The sequence below is a fragment of the Odocoileus virginianus genome, chromosome 5 (genome assembly GCF_023699985.2).
Source record: "Odocoileus virginianus isolate 20LAN1187 ecotype Illinois chromosome 5, Ovbor_1.2, whole genome shotgun sequence".
Classification (NCBI taxonomy): Eukaryota; Metazoa; Chordata; class Mammalia; order Artiodactyla; family Cervidae; genus Odocoileus; species Odocoileus virginianus.
Window position 1 is genome coordinate 15,079,260 of NC_069678.1, and position 20,811 is coordinate 15,100,070.

The following is a 20,811-nucleotide window of genomic DNA, read 5'->3' on the forward strand; positions in this document are numbered from 1 at the left end:
AAATATGCATCTTATATACTTTTATGAATTATGAGATATTACTCTTTTTCCCTCAATCATCTAGAAGTGTAAAATTTATTTTCTTTAACACACTGGATATGTAATGGAAGCAGATAATTGTTTATTGTTTTAGGTGTGGTTGTGGTATTGTGATACACTTCAAAATGCCTATAGATAAAAGAATAAGATGGCTGGATTTGGTTCAGAACATGAGTGAGGGTATACAGGGGCAGGCCCAGCCCAAGGGAGGAGGGAGGTGGGTCCAGTTAGGTTCATCATGACATTCTGCCTTTTTTGTGTATGTTCAATTCTCCATAAGAAAGCTTAAAAAATGGGGGAGCAGCAATATTCTGCCAGGTAACTTCAACCTTTTCAAGCTGTCATCCCCCAGGAGTATCATTTACCAAGAAAGCCTAGAAAGCTGTGGACTCAAGACCCTGGAGTGCCCTGCAGGCAAGTCACAGTCCTCCTACCCTGGTCTGGATACCATTGTCTTGCACCTTGGGCTGGCCAAGAAGCGTCAAATAGACTATCTGGGTGACACTGCTGGCCAAGGGGCCATAAAACCGTTCTTAGTCTATGGGCCATTCAAAAAGAGGTGACAGGCTGGAATAAGACCACTCTCTGATCCCTGGAACAGGGTAACTATCTGTTTGTTAATTGTAGCTCTCCAGTGCACAGATGATCCAAAGTATGAAGAGGATAAAGAACATTCCTCATTATACCTGATTTTGGTAAAAATTCTTCATGGTTTACAATTAATGTGGGCTATAAGTGATTGAATGGTAGTCTTAGGTGGTGATATGGATGGACTTGTGAACCTTTCTTAGCTATTCTCATGGTAAATTTATGATATGATCAGAATTCATATTTGTCTTACTTTCACCAAGAAAGAAAACAGAATTAGCAGATTTAGAAAATTTTCATTAGAGTATTGAAAAGATAAATTACACTTTATAGAAGAATATAATTGAAAAAATAAAACCATTTATTTAGGACACAGCTGCTAGTGTTATTACAATGAAGTCTATTTTTAAAAATTTAATTAAGCTAGTTGAGTTGAAAGTCCTTAAATCTAATTTTAATGTTTCTCTGTTCATACTTCTTTGAAGTATGAAACTATGAATCTGCACTCAACTTGCACTTCCTTCATGGTTCCACATATTTATTGCATACCACAGATAGCACAGAAATTCTAGATCCTGTGTACATGGCAATTTTCATTCATGGCTTCTATGACACCTTGCAATTCTTTTATTATGGGTTTGCATTTGTCTGTTGGACTTCAGTTACAGATGATCGAATTAGTTATACTCCTTAGTTGATGGCACATTAGCATGTTTGGTCTGGGAAAGGATTTTTGTTTTGTTTAACTGATTTATTGCCTTTATTCTCATTAGCCAATTCCATTCCCAATTTCACTGATAGGCAGCTATTTTCAAGTGTTTCATGGGTAACGTTTTGTTTATTTATGTCCTTAAGAATTGTTCTGTGCGCATGTGTTTTAGAGAAGGTGAGGGTGGGATGATTTGAGAGAATAGCATTGAAACATGTACATTACCATATGTGAAACAGATGACTGGTCCAGGTTCGATGCATGAGACAGGGCACTCAGAGCTGGTGCACTGGGACAACCCTGAGGGATTGGATGGGGAGGGAGGTGGGAGGGCGATTCAGGATCGGGGGCACAGGTACACCCAAGGCTGATTCGTGTCAATGTATGGCAGAAACCACTACAATACTGTAATTAGCCTCCAATTTAAATAAATAAATACATCAAAATAAAAAAGTTTCACAAATAGCTTTTATCTGTCATCTCTATTTATCTATCTCTCAACTTTCTTACCTTTTTTTCTCCTAAACATTGTTTTAAGATTTGTCTCTATTGCTATATGCACATCTAATTTGTTGTTTCTAATTGCTGCATAGTAAGATGTATGTCCAAGACATAGCACTTATTAGGACAGACGTGTTTTCCATCTAGGTTTTTGGGTGGGCAGCTGTGCTTTCCTAAACCCTCCAAAGCAAATTCTTCAATGCTGCTGTCATGTGGGCCCTATTTTTTCCTCCAAGGACACTACATATTATCTTCATTTGGGCCAGATGTTCACGTAGCTGTGTCTGCTCATCCCACTGAGAGCACAACAATCATTTATTTGTCCTTCCAGAACACATAGCAGAGAAGAGCAATTGCTGATGTGCAGCAAATGACAGATAGCTGATGCCCTTCTGCAGAACCACCAGCATCCCAGGAAACCAGGATACAAAAGAGGAGGTTACCCTCATTCAATCCATAGATGACAGACCTTTATTTTAAACCCGAAATCAATAGTTTAAACAGATGTAGATTTCATGTGACAGGAGAGACAGGATGATGTGAGGCTTTACAGTTTTCAGATGTGCACTTTTGCTGTACTGACTGTTGAAAAGTTGTGTGTAAATTCAAGAAGAAAGGCATTAGGAGTTTCTTAGCAGAGAGTAATCCCACTCTCCTGGAGATTTAATGAGATGTGCCTCACAGAAACTTCTGGCTCCATCTGCTGTTAATTGAATTAAAGCCAGTAACACTCTTGTTGTGCTTCAGTGTGAATTTCCTGAATGTGAGCCTAACCATATTAAATATGAGCCTTACAGCTGTTGTTTTATCACTATCATTGTATTTATCAGACGTGGAAATAACTTTCTTTATACTGGCCTTGATGACAAGCTTATGCATTCATTACATGGGAACAAGGCAACATGCAGTACAGCCTTTCATATCAGCCAAATTTTTGTTTGTGATGACATTCAGTTCATCATGGCACAGGTAAAGATATTTGGTACCCAGATTACTCTCCAAGGTAGCAGGCCATTGCTATTGTACCTAATCCCTACGATCTTGTTTTCTGCCTTTGGGATTCAGGCTCTGACTTGGGAATTCAGATCTTTGCTTTTCCGTGCTGACAGTAAGAAGGCCATTGCCATCCAAAACTCAGACCATTATACATAGTCACTCCCTTTTTTCAGGAAATTTCACTCAAGCTGGGTTCTCATGGCTGACCCCCACTCATCCTCCTTTCCAGGACCTGAAAATCTTCCGGTTCTGTTACCACAACCAAAGCACGCCCAGGCAATTGGCAATGGCTTAAACAAGTCATTTAGCTCACATTTCAGTGTTTCCTTGTTCCAATACAAACATTTTAAAGCCTACAGATTTCTCTTGAAATTCCACTTTACTCAAAAGTTGATGGACTTTCAAGGGAGGTTTCAATACAACTCTCACAATTATTAGTAAATACAGTAGCCAAAAAAATCAACATAGATATAAAAGACTTGAGCAACAAAAGAAAAATATTAATCTAATTTACACAGAGTCTACCCTCAGAAACTGGACAGTAAAACTGTACATCTCACAGGTTTTGATGTGTAGTATTTCTAGTATTTAAAAATTTTCAGCATATTTTCTCTTTTGATTAATAAATTCCCTAGAAGTAGGTTTGTAAACCAAGTATATGGAAATTTAAGCACTTACTTTTTTGTTATTAACTTTTAGGTTAGTGATGCTATGATCAGAGAATGTGAACAGAGTTTACAAGTTACCTGTTCATTGAAAAGTATTGGGAATTTATGCCTTAGAACATAGCCGTTTATATATTTGATTCTTGTATGCTTGAGAAGCCCATGTACTTCCTAATTTTTAGATGTAGAATTTTTTGTTTTTTGAAAAAAAAAAACCTCAAAATTTATTGTCCATATATTTATGAACACAAAAAGATTGAGATAAATTGCATTGCATTTTTAACAGTCAAATTCTTTTTTTTTTCATTTATTTTTATTAGTTGGAGGCTAATTACTTTACAATATTGTAGTGGTTTTTGTCATACATTGACATGAATCAGCCATGGAGTTACATGTGTTCCCCATCCCGACACCCCCTCCCACCTCTCTCTCCACCTGATCCCTCTGGGTCTTCCCAGTGCACCAGGTCCAAGCACTTGTCTCATGCATCCAACCTGGGCTGGTGATCTGTTTCACCCTAGATAATATACATGTTTCTATACTGTTAGATGTAGAATTTTATACAGGCACAAATAACTTTTCTCAGGTTCATTGAGCTTTGTTTGACAAAATTATAATATATTTAAAGTATAAAACATGATGATTTGATGTACATACATATTGTGAAAGTCTTCCCACAACTGAGTTGATTTACATGTACATCACCTCACATTTTGATCTTTTTATGTAAGAGAGCTAAGTTCTACTATCTTAGCAAATTTCAATTATGCAATACAGTATTATCAACTCTAGTTGATACACTGCCTTAGATCCTTAGACTTTATTTATCTTATAACTCAAAGGTTGTACCCTTTTACCAACTTTTCATTCCCCCATCCCCTATTTACTGGTAACCACTATTTTATACTCTCTTGCTAATAACTTTTGCTATGAACTTGCCTTTAAAAATTTATTTTTTATTTTTTTTGAACTTGACTTAAAAAAAAAAAAAAAAACATTCCACATACGAGTGATACCATTCAGTATTTGTCTGATTTTTGTCTGGCTTATTTAGCATGATGCTCTCTGTGCTAACCTATGTTGTCACAAATGGAAGGATTTCCTTCTTTTTAAAGGCTGAATATGTTTCATTATATGTGTTTTGTTATGATTTTTTAAAGTTTGCCCTTGTTAAGTGGAGCATAAGGTGAGCTGAAGCTCAACATCAGACCAGGAGAGAAATTGAAATAGAGGTTTACTACTCACAGGTCCTGGAGGTATTTGGCAAGCCTAATCCCTAAGAGGGACCACATCAGGAGGTCAAGGTAGAGTGCAGACAGAGAGACAGATGTGGGGTACATGCCTTTATTAGGGTCTTTGAGTGGCATGCTTTGGGGTTCCAGGTTAAGGCTGACTGGTCAATTAGAACCAAAGGATTGGGCGTCTGGAAATCGCCTCCAGGGTCACCTTAAGGGGAAAACTAGAGGAAGGTTTTTCCAGTAGTCATGTATGGATGTGAAAGCTGGACAATAAAAAAGTCTGAATGCCGAAGAATTGATACTTTCTAATTGTGGTGTTGGAAAAGACTCTTGAAAGTCCCTTGGATTGCAAGGAGATCAAACCAGTCAATCTTAAAGGAAATCAACCTTGAATATTCATTGGAAGGACTGATGCTGAAGTTGAATCTCAAATATTTTGGTCACCTGATGCAAAGAGTCGACTCACTCGAAAAGACCCTGATGCTGGGAAAGATTGAAGGTGGTAGGAGGAGCGGGTGACAGAGGATGAGATGGTTGAATGGCATCACCGACTCAATGCACATGAGTTTGAGCAAACTTTGAAGGACAGGGAAGCCTGGCATTCTGTCATCCACAGGGTGGTAAAGAGTTAGACATGACTGAGTGACTGAACAACAACAAAGAGGAAGGCACTGGGAAGCAAGCAAAGAGAATTGCTGATCCCAGGCATTGCTGGAGAAGTCATATCAGGGATTTGCATGTGACTCTATGGGCTACAAATCAGAACACGTGCTTTCATGGGTTTAAGATTACTGCAGGCCCTGTGGTCAAACAAAATTTAGATTTTCATTTTCTTGATATAAGTCAAGTTGAGGAGCTTTTAAAATACATGTTTTCTTTGGAAAAATGTATATTCAGATTCTTTGCCTATTTTTAATTGATTATTATTTTTGCTTATGAGTTGTATGAGTTCTTTGTATATTTTTGATAGTAACTTCTTATTAAATATGTCCTTTGCAAATATTTTCTCCCATTCTATAAGCTGTATTTTCATTTAGTTGATGGTTTCATTTGCTACTTAGCAACTTTTTAGTTGATGTAGTCCCTGCTGTTTATTTTTGCTTTTATTGCCTTTGCTTTTGGTACCATTGGTGTTGTTCAGTGACTAAATTGTGTCCAACTCTTTGCAACCCCGTGAGCTACAGTATACCAGGTTTCCCTGTCCTTTACTATCTCTCAGAGTTTGCTCAGATCATTGAGTTGGTTATGCTACCTCATCCTCTGCTGCCCTCTTCTCCTTTTGTTTTCAATCTTTCCCAGCATCAGAATCTTGTTCAGTGAGTTAGCTCTTCACATTAGGTGGCCAAAGTTCTGGAGCTTTAGCTTCAGCATCCGTCCTCCCAATGAATATACCAGATGAATTTCCTTTAGAATTGACTGGTTTGATCTCCTTGCTGTCCAAGGGACTCTCAAGAGTCTTCTCCAGCACCACAATTCAAAGACATCAATTCTTCAGTGCTCAGCCTTCTTAATGGTCCAACTCTCACATGACTACTGGAAAAACCATAGCTTTGACAATATGGACCTTTGTTGGCAAAGTGATGTCTCTGCTTTTTAATACACTCTCTAGATTTGTCATAGCTTTCCTTTCAAGGAGCAAGAGTCTTTTTAATTCTTGGCTGTAGTCACTATCTGCAAGTGATTTGGAGCCCAAGAAGATCAAATCTGTCACTGCTTCCACTTTTTCCCCATCTATCTGCCATGAAGTGATGGTACCAGATGCCATGATCTTAGTTTTTGAATGCTGAGTTTTTAGCCAGTTTTTTCACTCTCCTCTTTCACCCTCATCAAGAGGCTCTTTATGTCCTCCTCGCTTTCTGCCATTAGAGTGATATCATTCACATATCTGAAGTTATTGATATTTTTACCAGCAATATATTAAAAGAAATTATTGCCAATACCAATGTTAAGGAGCTCATCTCTGTTTTATTTTGGGGTTTTAATAGTTTTAGGTCTTATATCCAAATCTTTAATCGATTTTGAGTTGGTTTTTATGTGCAGTATAATATAGAAACCTAGTTTCACTCTTTTGCTTGTAGATGTCCCAGCACCATTTATTGAAGAGACTATCCTTTCCCCATTGTATATTCTTGGTGCCTTCATCAAAAATTAATTAACCATACATGCATGAGATTACTCTGGGATTCCTATTTTACTCCATTGATCTATGTGTCTATTTTTATGCCAATGCCACATTGTTTTGATTACTGAAACTTTGTAATGTAGTTCAAAATCAGGAAGAGTGATGGCTCCAGCTTTGTTTTTTCTCGTTTGCTTTGACTACTCAAAGTGTTTTGTGGCTTTATATAAATTTTAGGATTGTTTGTTGTATTCCTATGAAAATTCCAGTGAAATTTTGATAGGGATTTCACAGGATCTATTGATTATTTTGGATAGCATGGATATTTTAACATTATTAATTCTTCCAATCTATGAATATGGATTATCATCCCATTTATTTTTGTCTTCAACCCCTTTTACCAATGTCTTATAATTTTTTCACAACTCCACAATTGAGATTTTTTTAATGTAAATATTATAAAAGTGATTCATACAATAAAAATACAGACTCATAGTAGGTAATATAAGATGGAAAGTAAAAATCCTCCTCCCCACTCCTTTAATCTTCTAGTGTCACAACTATAAACACAACAGTTTCTTAAAAATATTGGAATTTATATATTATAACAAGTCACAAAGCTTTGTATCTTCTGTATTGGTTTGTTTTACATAGTGTTGAGATACATTTAAAATATTAAGCATCATTACTGTTAGAGCAGTAATGAAACAACTTTATAATAAATTGTAGTTAACATTGGGTTGCCAAAAGTCCTATTTTCTTCACATTTTATATTTTATCTTCCTCATTAAAATAATATTGCTCAAAACATATCCTACCCCTATTGATCACCAAGATCTTATAGTCTTATCTTGCAAGTGTAGTACATATATACTTCAGTCAGTTCAGTTCAGTCACTCAGTTGTGTCCGACTCTTTGTGACCCCATGAATCGCAGCATGCCAGGCCTCCCTGTCCATCCCAACTCCTGGAGTTTACTCAAACTCATGCCCATCAAGTCGGTGATGCCATCCAGCCATCTCATCCTCTGTTGTCCCCTTCTGCTCCTGCCCCCAATCCCTCCCAGCATCAGGGTCTTTTCCAATGAGTCAACTCTTCCCATGAGGTGGCCAAAGTATTGGAGTTTCAGCTTCAACATCAGTCCTTCCAATGAACACCCAGGACTGATCTCCTTCAGGATGGACTGGTTGGATCTCCTTGCTGTCCAAGGGGCTCTCAAGAGTCTTCTCCAACATCACAGTTCAAAAGCATCAATTTTTTGGCACTCAGCTTTCTTCACAGTCCAACCCTCACATCCATACATGACCACTGGAAAAACCATAACCTTGACCAGACGGACCTTTGTTGGCAAAGTAATGTCTCTGATTTTCAATATGCTATCTAGGTTGGTCGTAACTTTCCTTCCAAGGAGTAAGCGTCTTTTAATTTCATGGCTACAATCACCATCTGCAGTGATTTTGGAGCCCCTCAAAATAAAGTCTGACACAGTTTCCACTGTCTCCCCATCTATTTTCCATGAAGTGATGGGACCAGATGCCATGATCTTAGTTTTCTGAATGTTGAGCTTTAAGCCAACTTTTTCATTCTGCTCTTTCATTTTCATCAAGAGGCTTTTTAGTTCTTCTTCACTCTCTGCCATAAGGGTGGTGTCATCTGCATATCTGAGGTTATTGATGACATGGAACAACAGACTGGTTCCAAATAGGAAAAGCAGTACGTCAAGGCTGTATATTGTCACCCTGCTTATTTAACTTATATGCAGAGTATATTGTGAGAAATGCTGGCTGGAAGAAGCATAAGCTGGAATTAAGATTGTCAGGATAAATATCAATAACATATATAATTAAGTGGTTGATAAACATACAGAGGTTGAGCACAAATAAAGCCCACAATGTACTTCTGTGTAATGTATGTACTAACAGGTTGATTTTGTCATTGTTACATTTGACAGAAAGAAAAAATTAATTTGTTTCTGTTCATTGCTGTGATTAAACAGAGTGGGTTTTCTTTCAGCTTCAGAAAGTAGATATTCTGAATGCTTTTTATTTGCAGCATGTGATGGAATAAGTTTCCAAGAACATAGTAATACTGTGCCCTTAATTAGAAATCTGGAAAAACTCAAAATTATTTCACCCAGTATTAAACTACTAAGGAGGATCAGGTAAGAAGCAATTACCCAAATACCAAAGGCTCAGCTGTCCATTCTTTAAGATGCTATTTCTACATTTACCTGAACTATGTAAAGTGACATGAAGAGGCCAATAGCTGTCAGCAGATTATGTTACTTTTATCCAATCTTTGATAAGTGATTTCTTTTTTTAAGTTCATATGACCCTGTTTGAACACTAGCCATGAGTACTGTGATATACTGCAAGGTAGAGGTAATTTTTTCCTCTGTTGGCATTTAGTAAACCAACCTCTGTGCCACTGTTATCAGTGCCATACAAAATTAATCTCTTCAATGGGGTAAAATCATGGCTAGTTGGTATAACACAGTAAAGCTGATGGCCACAATTGAGGGTTTATTTAGGGGGAAAATAATCAAAAGCAGTGATGCTATCAATTTCACAACTATCAAGGTAAAGGAAATGTTCCACTGAACTCCATACTCAGTTAAATGTTCCTGAGGTTCCTACAGATCTTATAGTAATTAATCATCCCATTCCTAGGAAGACTAATGGCCAGAGTACAGTGACTTTGTAAAATAAAATCTGGACCCTTTGTATATTTTCTTCTAATATTTGGAGAAATCGTTGCAGTCCTCAAAAGAAATTCCCCTATTCCAAAATCCACTGCTCCTATCCCATAGAGCCTGATTTTAGGAAGTCTTCTAGGAAAACATGGGAAGTCTACAGTCAAAATGGCAAGAGCAGTAAATGCACTGTCAATTACATGGAAACAAGAGATGCCTGGAATGTATTCTGATTCCAGACTGACTTTCAAGAATTTTTCAAGAATTTTCCAGATAGGCATTCTGACATACCAAATTCTCTTGCAGTATATTTTATAGATCAGCCCGGCCCCAAAGATAATTACAAGATGCTCAAGGAGAACAAATGTAGAGAAAATGGTCAAAATGGTTACCAGGGAAACTATCAAAAAAGCAAAGTCAATGAAGAATCAAGTTCTCCAGGTGGGTGAAGAAAAAGATAAGTGCTGTGAGAAAATGATCAGGATCCCTCTGCCCAGGAGAAGGAGAGTAGGAAAGCCTAAGCCCTCAATGATTTCCAGTATGCTTGTTCTATTGTGGTCACTGACAAAAGCTTCCTTCATCTGCTTTTGAGAATTTTTCTTCTTCTCCTGGCTTTCAAAATATTTTGTCCACCAGAGAGCCTCCAATTCTGGATCCTGATGTCCCTGATGTGACAGGGATGCCCTGTGCTGAATACGTGCTCTGCCCCAGGGGAGGAGCTGCCGGTTCTGGCCACTTAAGACAGAGTGTCAGTTCATGGCTCAAGTGTCTCATGGATCTGAATATAGTGATCTTTTACGTCCTTGGTTAAATTTATTCCCAAGTATTTTATTCTTTTTAATGTTATTGTAAATGGGATTGTTTTCTTAATTTCTTTTTCCAAGAGTTGATTGTTAACATTTGGAAATGCAACTGATATTTTGTATATTGATTTTTGCATCTTTCAATTTTACTAAATTTGTTTATTAGTTCCAGTTTTTTGGTTGAGTTTTTAGGGTTTTCTATTTATTAGATTGTCATCTGCAAATAGAGACAGTTTTACTTCTTTTCTTTCTTTCTTTTTTTTTTTTAAAGACATTTATTCAGCATCATGATCAGACTATTACATTTAGCAATCAACAGCATGGGTGCAAAAAAAAAAAATCTACATTAAAACCCTTTGTTGGAATGCTTTACACTTTCCACAGAACAGAAACTAAAATAACCTGTTATACAATTAGTCACAAGTACAGTCCTCGAGTTTTTTGCCCATACACATGAGTATTGTCTAAAACATGTCTTCTTTGCAGCAGCTAGGCCCTGCCACCACTGTGCGTGGCTGAGTTCACAACTCTGTTGTAACCTGTAGCTTCCCTGTACCTTCTCTGGCTCTCCTCTCCTGCTAAGCTTTGTTTCCTGGCAGTAATTAAAACCTTCTGCCACTGCCATAGCTATTGCTACTGCTGGAATCACCATAGCCACCTTGGTTTCGTGGTTTGACAAAGTATTGGCCTCCACCACCATAGGGGCCAGAACTTCTGCCTCCGAAGTTTCCTCCTTTCATGGGTCCAAAATTTGAAGATTGATTGTTGTAGTTGCCAAAATCATTGTAGCTTCTGTCACCTCCAAAATTGCTTCGGTCATTATCAAATCCATTATATCCATCCCCACTGCCACCATATCCACCACCACCACGGCTGCCACCAAAGCCACCTCGACCACTGAAGTTTCCTCCACGACCAAAGTTGTCATTCCCACCAAAACCACCTCCACGACCGCCACCAAAGTTTCCAGAACCACTTCGACCTCTCTGGCTGGATGAAGCACTAGCCATCTCTTGCTTAGACAGGGCTTTTCTCACTTCACAGTTGTGGCCATTCACACTGTGGTATTTCTGAATGACAATCTTGTCTACAGAGTCATGGTCATCAAAGGTTACAAAAGCAAAGCCTCTCTTTTTGCCACTGCCTTGGTCAGTCATGATTTCAATTACTGCAATTTTTCCATACTGTTCAAAATAATCTCTCAGGTGATGTTCTTCAGTGTCTTCTTTAATGCCACCAACAAAAATCTTTTTCACAGTTAAGTGGGCACCAGGTCTTTGAGAATCTTCTCTTGACACGGCCCTCTTTGGTTCCACAGCTCTTCCGTCCACTTTGTGTGGCCTTGCATTCACGGCCGCATCCACCTCGCTTGGTGTTTTGGAGTGCCTTGGTGATTACCTCATTACCACACAGTCTGGGAGCGTTCCCCATTGCTCAAAATGGCTCCTCAGACTCTCATCAGTTGTTTCAAAGCTCAATCCTCCGATGAAGAGCTTCCGCAGCTGTTCGGGCTCTTTGGGAGACTCTGATCTAGACATGACAGCAGTGGAGGCGGGGAAGTCTTCAACGATGCTTTCTCGGTGGCGTCCACGGGCAGAAAGGCTACTTCTTTTCTAATTTAAAATTTTCCTTATCTAAGTGCTCTGGCTAGAAAACTTCAGGTACTATGTTGACTTAAAATGGCGATAGTATATATCTTTGTCTTGTATCTAATCACAGAGGAAAAGCTTTCAGTTTTTCAACATTGAGCATGATTTTAGCTGTTGATTTATAATATACTGCCTTTACTATGTTGAAGTATATTCCATCTTTATCTAATTTATTGAGTTTTTTCCTTATCATGAAAGGTTGTTGAATTTTGTCAAAGGTCTTTTCGGAATCTATTAAGATGATCATACAATTTCCAATTTTTAATTTTGTTAATGTTGTATATCACATTTATTGATTTGTGTATGTTGAGCCATCTTTGTGTTCCAGGAGTAAATCCCACTTGATCATAGTGTAATATTCTTTAAAAAATTTTTATTTATTTATTTATTTTTGGCTGTGTTGGGTCTTTGTTCCTGCTTGGGCTTTTCTCTAGTACTGGCTAGTGGGGGGCCACTCTTCATTTTGGTGCCCCAGCTTTTTATTGCAATGACTTCTCTTGTTGTGGGGCATGGGCTCCAGAGTGTGAGGGCTCCAGTAGTTGGAACATGTGAGCTCAGTAGTTGCAAAATGTGAGCTCAGTAGTTGCAGCTTGCCGGTCTTAGAACACAGGCTCAATAGTTGTGGTGTATAGGCCTACATGTGGGATCTTCTGGGACCAGGGATCAAGCTCACCTCTCCTGCACTGGCAGGCAGATTCTTTAGCACTGAGTCACCAGGGAAGCCCTGTGTAGTATTAATTTAACACACTATTGAACTTTGTTTGTTCTTATTTTGTTGAGGAATTTTGTATCCATGTTCATAAGAGATATTGGCCTGCAGCTTTCTTTTCTTGTAGTGTCCTTGTCTGCCTTTGGTGTCAGAGTAATGTTGCTTCATAAAATGAGCTTGGAAGTGTCCCCTCTTCAATCCTTGAGAAGAGTTGGAGAAAATTAGTATTAATTCTTTTGTAAATCTTTGGTAGAATTTATCAGAGGGTTTTTTTTTTTTTTTTTTTGGTGGAGGTTCTTGATTACCGATTCAGTCTCAGTTGTTATTGGTCTGTTCAGATTTTCTATTTTTTATGATTCAGTCTTGGTAGGTTGGATGTTTCTGGAAATTTATTTGCTTCTTCCTAGTACCTAATTTTCCCTACTACTATTGTATTGCTGTCTATTTTCCCTTCGGCCCTGTTAATATTTGTTTTAAAAATTTTGGTGGTCTTTTGCTTATTTTTTCATTTTCTACACATTTTGTTTGTTTCCATTTGAAGGAGACGAGTTAGACATATTTTTTTTTTTTACTGATACCAATCACTTGTATTTATTTCAGGACATAATATATTATTTAGACCCAAGGACAATGCTAAATCATAACCCTGTTAAATATCTATAGGATATTTTATTTTTGCCAAGATAGGTCCTTAAAAACTGGACAGATCAATAATATAACAAATATCAAAATCAGATGAAAAATATGTTATCGCTCTCATTCACTCCGTCCTAATGTTAAAGATGTTACAAAGATACACAGATTATCATCATGCTGTTCTTTTGGGAGGCTATATTCAAACTGACAAAAAGATATTGTCAAAGGGATCTTTCTCTGATTTTTGCAAAGAAAAACAGTCCAAATTGTATTCTTAATGCTACATGATTTAACTGTATCATACTTGGCACATGGTATTATTATTTCTCCTACTGGAGCAAGTTCTCATTTTCTCAAAGACTTTTCCCCAGCTTTTCTAGAAATAAAGCTTAAAGATCATTTGTTTCAAGTCTTCAAAATAAAGTTAACCTCATTTATACAGGTACCAGGTTGTATACTCATATATATCTTTTCCAATTGCAGGCTAAGCAAAAGCGTGCATTTAGAGCTGTATTAATATATTAAAGCAAAAGGCAATCCAACTTACTATCAACAGAAATTGTGACCCTCCATGTAGTGTTTGATAGAGAAAACACTGATTCTGACACATTGTCTTATTTTATTCAAATAGCAGTCTGCTCACACATGGTCCAAGAACACTTGAATAATAAAGCAAATATAATCACATGTTAAAAATTGGTCTTCAAACATCATAGCCAATGATGCCGCGCTTGCCTATGATCTCGCCAACATAAAACCACATCCACACCTCAGTGGCCACCAAACCATTCAGTAGAGCTTCCTTAACAGTGAGCTGTTTGAAGCTACCGGTTTTAGCACTGTTGAAAATTTTTTTCGAGCTCTCAATTGCTGTAGGGATCTCAGCAGGGATTGGAGGAACCAGCTCAACCTTTGCATAGTACCAAAACGTGGCCAATCAAGGCTTCGAGTAAGTCACAGCAGCGTTGACCAGCGCCGGGGCCTTCTCCGCGAGGTTCGGACAAACGGCCATGGAACGAGGATGGAGAGCCCGTCGCCCCGACTGGCCGGCTGAATGTCACCCGCCCGGAAGCTGACATATTTTAACTTTTGTGACTCCTAGACCTAGAGGATATATCCCATCTGGTTTATATTTTTATCATAGGCTCTCTTAGGCTTATGACAGAAAAATGGAATTTTTGATCCCACATATTTTAACAGAACTACATTCTCTCTTCTTTCTTTTCCTTTCACCCAGGAGGAGATAATTATGGAAAGAACCAGATAAGTTATACATAAAGAAACTATAATTTCCTTCACTATTTGGTTACAATTTAAATACAATAAACAATTTTATGACTAGGATATGAGAGGGTGTAGAAAATCTTTGTTCACATGGTAACACACAAAAAATTAGATATTATAAAACGTGTACTTATTTATGAAACTATTGAAGAGAGGTGGGTATAAGAAAACCCCAGATGGACTGATTTTCAGAGAGAAGAGCTCTTTATCCATAACTATCAAGAAATGGCAGTTTCTGGAGGCAGCATTGGAGAAGAAAGCCTGTCAAGACTGAGATAGATGGAAGATTAACAATAGTGGGAACATGTTGGAGAGACTGCAGTCTTGAAGATTCTCAAATGTAGTGATAATTTACTTAGACTAACACTTCTCCCTGGCTTACCCTTCCTGTTTTGCTGGGTAAAGGACAGTGATTGTGGACCTAGTCTAGAGAATACATGAGACTAGAGGATATACTAGGTGCCTAGAAAAAAGGGCTCTCTACCATGGATTCAAAATTATGAAACTGAAATCTGACTCCCACCAGGTCCCAGGGCTCCAGAGCATGAGGGCTTTAGTAGTTGTGGCATGTGAGCTCAGTATTGGTGTATTGGTAAGATCAAAGAGATTAGACCTGGACAGCTCTGGCACTGGGAAGAAGGCTAACCAGAATTGAAGTCAATATTAAAAATTGCTTCCTTAGGCTAAAATTAACTTGCTACATAGTGATATATGAAAATGATTCACATAGTGATTATATGAATAATCACCTTTTTAATAGTCACATATTGGAAAGAGATTTCACATTCTTGGAAATAAATATAAAGCAAAGAGTTGTATAATTATATCTCCACTGCTATCTGTAAACCATGTCCAATATATCACGAAGCATTGTGAGATATGTGATAAAAATGGGACACATAAAAACAAACCAAAGAAACATATTCATAGAAATGCAGATATTGGAATTAACAGAGAAGAAGCTTAAAACTAGTATTATAAATATATTTGACTTGTGGCCCTAGCTGGGACTGGCTCTGTCCCTCAGATAAAGATCATTGCTCCTATCAAATTGGCCAACTCTGTATGAGTTTTTCTCACCCCAGGCTCCAGTAACAATCCCTTCTCCTAGGTCATAAAAGCATTTTGGTAGAAATAATGGCTACAAAAAAAGAAAACTTGATAAAAGCAATACTTTTACAGGTAATATTTAACATTTGACTTTACAATTAGTTTTTACCATGTATAATTTTCTTCACATGAAAAATTGATCCCAATGAATATGCTTATAATAAATATATAAATAAAATTGGGAAACAATAATGTATTTAACTGTGGTTTTAGAATAAGGGAATTAAATTGGCTTAAAGGAATTTACTTGCTATACTGTCTCATAGATATTTTAGTTGGAAGATTTAACTATAGTGACTCCCAAAACCTGGAGAAATTAGGATTTTTTAGATCACAAATGCAATGTAGAGATCACATTTAAGGCTGATTGTAACCATGGGAAAAATAAGGGGGAATTAGCCCAAAGTCAGATAGAAGTCTCCATTTACAGCAAAGTCTTACTACAAAGCTCCCCACATTAATGTACTGATAGTTACTTACAAGGTACCAAAGTGAGTTTGCCTGCTCTTCTTGAAGTGGTGGATTAAAATGTCTCAACAGATGAATAGCTGTCACTGCATGTGTGTGTCTACATCAGGTACTGAGCTTTTGATTCAGATTGGAGTGAAACTAGGCTACATCGAATTTACTGAGGAATTTCCTTTTGGAGAAGGAAATGGCAACCCACTCCAGTCCTCTTGCCTGGAAAATCCCATGGACGGAGGAGCCTGGTGGGTTACAGTCCATGGGGTCACAAAGTCTGTAAACTGAAATCTTGTGAATGTTCATATTTCACCACTAGATGTCACTGGGAGATAAACAGTTACTGACCAGACTGGTGTATTGGAAGTTTTCCTATGAAAAAAAAATTGTTTGATCTTGTGAATATATTTTTTGTTTTCTCAGAAAAATCAGATAGTGTCAAACACTTCTTATGCTTCACATCTTCTCAGCCCAGCATTTTTTCCCCAGCCGTTGCTAAGATGACGACTCGTTAGAGAACCTAATGTCATCTGCACTGCCTATCGTCTGCATTTTTACACTAAGGCTTTTCTTATGATGTGGTTGGGACATCTGTGAGCAGCTGCTTATCGTGTTTCGATGCTCAAAACTGCAAGTGTGGGGGAATTAACACTCGTTGGTGCACAGGGGAACGTGGCTCTTCGGGGACATGAGTCAGGTCATGGATATGTGCTACCCTTGCATCCCTCAGGCTTACAGCACTGAGCCACAATCTGTGGAATTCCTTAGAGGCTTCCAGTGGGATCAGATCCTAGTTTTCCAGAGTGGTGACCACTCTGATAATACACCATTGTTTGGACTTTCTCTCCTGTTGTACTTGCCAAGTCTCCCACTCCTAACACCTGGTATCATGTCCCTAAGTAAAGTCTTACCTATAAAGCTTCCTTCGTCATTTCAGTGTCCTTTGACTTTCTTGCCTTTCCTCTTTTAGATCTGCTTTCTGGAAGGAACTTAAACACAGCCCCCAGCCCTGATAAAGAATACTTTCAGCCCCTCATGGCTGCATTTGCAGTCAACATTTTTTCTAAACAACAAATATTCTGATCTCTATGTCCAGAGTTTAATTTTGATTCTGTTTTTGAACTTCATGTTACTAGAATCACACAGTAAGACCTATTTGTGTCAACATTATTTTTGTGAGGTTTATTCCTGATGTGACGTTCAGCAGTAACATTATCTTTCATTGCTACATGTTATACTACTGTGTGAATATACCAAAATTTATTCATTCTACTGTAGATAGACACTTGAATTATTTTCAGATTTAAACTATGTTGAACAATGCTGTTTTGAACATTTCTTTTATGGGTTTGTTAACAAACACTCATGTCTTTTGGGAATATACATGTAAATGAAATTATGCATACTTTTTATATCTAATAGATGCTGGCAAACAGGTTTTCATAGTGTTTATCTCAATCTACCTTCCATCTTAGCCACATCCTCACTCACATTTGATATTATTAATCATTTTAAGTTTAACCTTTCTGGTGGGGGTGTAGAGTATTCAATTATTATTTTGGCTCATTTTCTCCTGTTAACTAATGGTACTTAACAACTTTTCATATGTTTTTGAGTCACTTATGTGTACTCTTTTGAGAAGTACAAGTTTAAGTTTTAGCTGTGTGTGTGTGTGTGTGTGTGTGTGTGTGTGTGTGTGTGTCTGTGGTGTGGTAGGGAGGGGATTTTTCTTATCAAATTGAAATTATTTATAATTTCTGCATACTTCTCCTTTGTTGAATAGGCATTGAGAATATTTCCTACCAGTCTTGGTTTACTTTCCACTCTCTTATAAGTTGAATTATGATATAAAGGATTTCTTGCTAGTGGGATACAGTCTATTGATATTTTTCTTAAAGGCTACTTTATTCGACTCTTGAGAATTATTTATCACTACTCCAAGGTCTTGAGATATTCGCCTTAATCTACGGTCCTCAAACTTGGGTGAGAATCAGCATCATCTGGAAGGTTTTTTAAAACACATATTTTTGGTAACTGCCTCCAGAGTTTCTAATTCTGTAGGTCAAGGAAAAGGCCCAAGAATCTGCATTTCTTATGACTTCCAGAAGATGCTTATTTTTCTGGTTTGAGAATCCTACTTTGAAAACCACAGTATTCTTATATTTTGAGAAGCCTAACTGTTTTACTTCTTACATTTATGTCTACAGAATACATGGGTTTGCTTTCTGTGGGGCATGAATGGGGGGTTTTTGTTGTTCAGTCTCTCAGTCATCTCTGACTCTGCCACCCCATGGACTGCAACCTGCTAGGCTTTCCTGCCCTTCACTATCTCCTGGAGCTTTCTCAAACTCATGTCCATTGAGTCATGATGCCATCCAACTATCTCATCCCTTGTCACCCCCTTCTTCTCCTGCCCTCAATCTTTCCCAGCATCAGGGTCTTTTCCAGTGAGTCAGTTCTTTGCATCAGGTGGCCAAAGTCTTAGAGCTTCAGTTTCAGCATCAGTCCTTCCAATGAATATTCAGTGTTGATTTCCTTTAGTATTGGCTAGTTTGATCTTGCAGTTCAAAGGATTCTCTCAAGAGTCTTCTCCACCATTTAGCTTCAAAAGCATCAGTTTTTCGGCATCCATTTTTCTTTATGGTTCAGCTCTCATATCTGTACCCGACTTCTAGAAAAGCCATAGCTTTGACTATGTGGACAAATAAGGGTCAAATTGTACTTTTTCCAATGTTGGTTGATTGTTTAATAACACTGATATGCAGTACAAATGTGCTGTAATTTGAGTCCATTTGTTTATGCATGAGTCTGAATATGGCTCAGAATAAAGGATATTCTGATCCTTTCTTCTATAATTTTTGCCTGTGCCAGTTCAATGAGTAAAGTAATCTTAATTATTCTAGGTTTATAATAAATCTTGATAACCACTAGAGTGTAACTCTTTCTACTGTTCTTTTAATGTACCTTGTGAAAAGAGAGGGAAAATATAATGTTGATCTTTATGTTTATATAGACATCTCTGTTTTCCAAAATGTAGTAATGTAGAAAATATAATATTAATCTTTGGGCTTAATAAAGAAAAGTCTGACTTATTTCTACATTTTAGAAAAGAGTTGCCTATTTAGATGTAAATACTGAGGCAACAATTATTAACAAGAAAACAATCGAGGATTATAGATTTATTGGAAGTTAAAGCTCACTTTCATAAGCCAGAGAAGTAGTCTTTTAGATCTGGGTATCTATAGGGCATCTTTGTTAAAAAACATATTTGAAAGCCAATAAGATTTTGCAAAGTGAAAGAGGTAAAGTGAACAATATTTTCAAAGTAAATATATCCAGCATAAGGGCTTCTCAGGTGGCACAGAAGTAAAGAATCTGCCTGTTAATGCAGAAGACACAAGGGATGTGGGTCCTATTCCTGGGTCAGAAAGATCCCCTGGAGAAGGAAATGGCATCCTACTCCAGTATTCTTGCATGGGAAATCCCATGAACAGAGGAACTTGGTGGGCTACAGTCCATGGGGTCTTAAAGAGTTGGACATGACTGAGCGCACACACACACACACACATATCCATGTGAATCATGTCTCAATGAAATTCATATTTTGAATCCCTAATACCCAGGATCTCAGAGCACAGCTATATTTGGATAGAACCTTTAAAAAGGTGATTAAAGTAAAATGAGGCTGTTAGGGTGTCCCTAGTCGAAACTGAATGTTATCCTATGAGAAGAGGGAATTTGGGCACACACAGAGTTAAGAGTGATGTGCATGCCCAGAGGAAAGCTGGTGTGAGGACATTGATGTCAAAAGATGGCCATCTACAAGCTGAAGAGAGAGACCTCAGGAGAAATCAAACTGATGACACCTTGGTCTTGGACTTCTAGCCTCTAGATCCGTGGGAAATAAATTTTTGTTGTCTGAGTCACCCAGTCTGTGGCAGTTGTTACAGCAACACTAACAAAGTAATGGGTCAAGTCTTGGTAAAATTTTCTTCTAGATGATTGGGCATTAAGCAAGGTAGCCAAGTAAAGAAACATATAACAATGAAACCAGGATAATAGCTAAGTTTTTGGCAACATTTTCAGAATATATTAGGAAAAATCAAAGTCTTCTTAAAATAGTTTTTGTAGCATACTCTTAAGGGAAAGGTTGAGCAAGTGTATAGTAAAGAATGACTTCATCCACTTTCTATCTTATAAAAGTCCTCAGAAAATAAACTGAAAAAGAAGGGTATGAACACAATTGGTAAACAAAGAGGCACTTAACAGATGTGGTACTATTATCCTTATTATCTAGTAATTGCTGAAACAAGTAAGAACCATTAAGCAGTATTGCCAAAAAAATGTTGTCTAATTGTCCAAGAATCTCATTAGCTTCTTGTTATGGAATTAGAAGTAAATCTATAACACACAGGAGTTTTATTTTTATTTTTTGGGTTAGAGATCAGTTTTTTTTTTTTCCATTTATTTTTATTAGTTGGAGGCTAATTACTTTACAACATTGCAGTGGTTTTTGTCATACATTGAAATGAATTAGCCATGGATTTACATGTATTCGCCATCCTGGTCCCCCCTCCCACCTCCCTCTCCACCCGATCCCTCTGGGTCTTCC

The 20,811-nt window shown here is 37.6% G+C and overlaps 4 pseudogenes; all 4 read right to left on the minus strand.

Annotated features, from left to right (window-relative positions):
* Positions 1–2,515: 2,515 nt before the first annotated feature.
* LOC110148860 (deoxycytidylate deaminase pseudogene) lies at positions 2,516–4,366 on the minus strand (annotated as a pseudogene).
* Positions 4,367–7,682: 3,316 nt separating this feature from the next.
* LOC110148855 (phosphatidylinositol-glycan biosynthesis class W protein-like) lies at positions 7,683–10,320 on the minus strand (annotated as a pseudogene).
* Positions 10,321–10,701: 381 nt separating this feature from the next.
* Positions 10,702–11,903, minus strand: LOC139035031 (heterogeneous nuclear ribonucleoprotein A1-like; annotated as a pseudogene).
* Positions 11,904–13,910: 2,007 nt separating this feature from the next.
* On the minus strand, positions 13,911–14,355 carry LOC110148859 (ATP synthase subunit g, mitochondrial pseudogene; annotated as a pseudogene).
* Between the last annotated feature and the right edge of the window lie 6,456 nt (positions 14,356–20,811).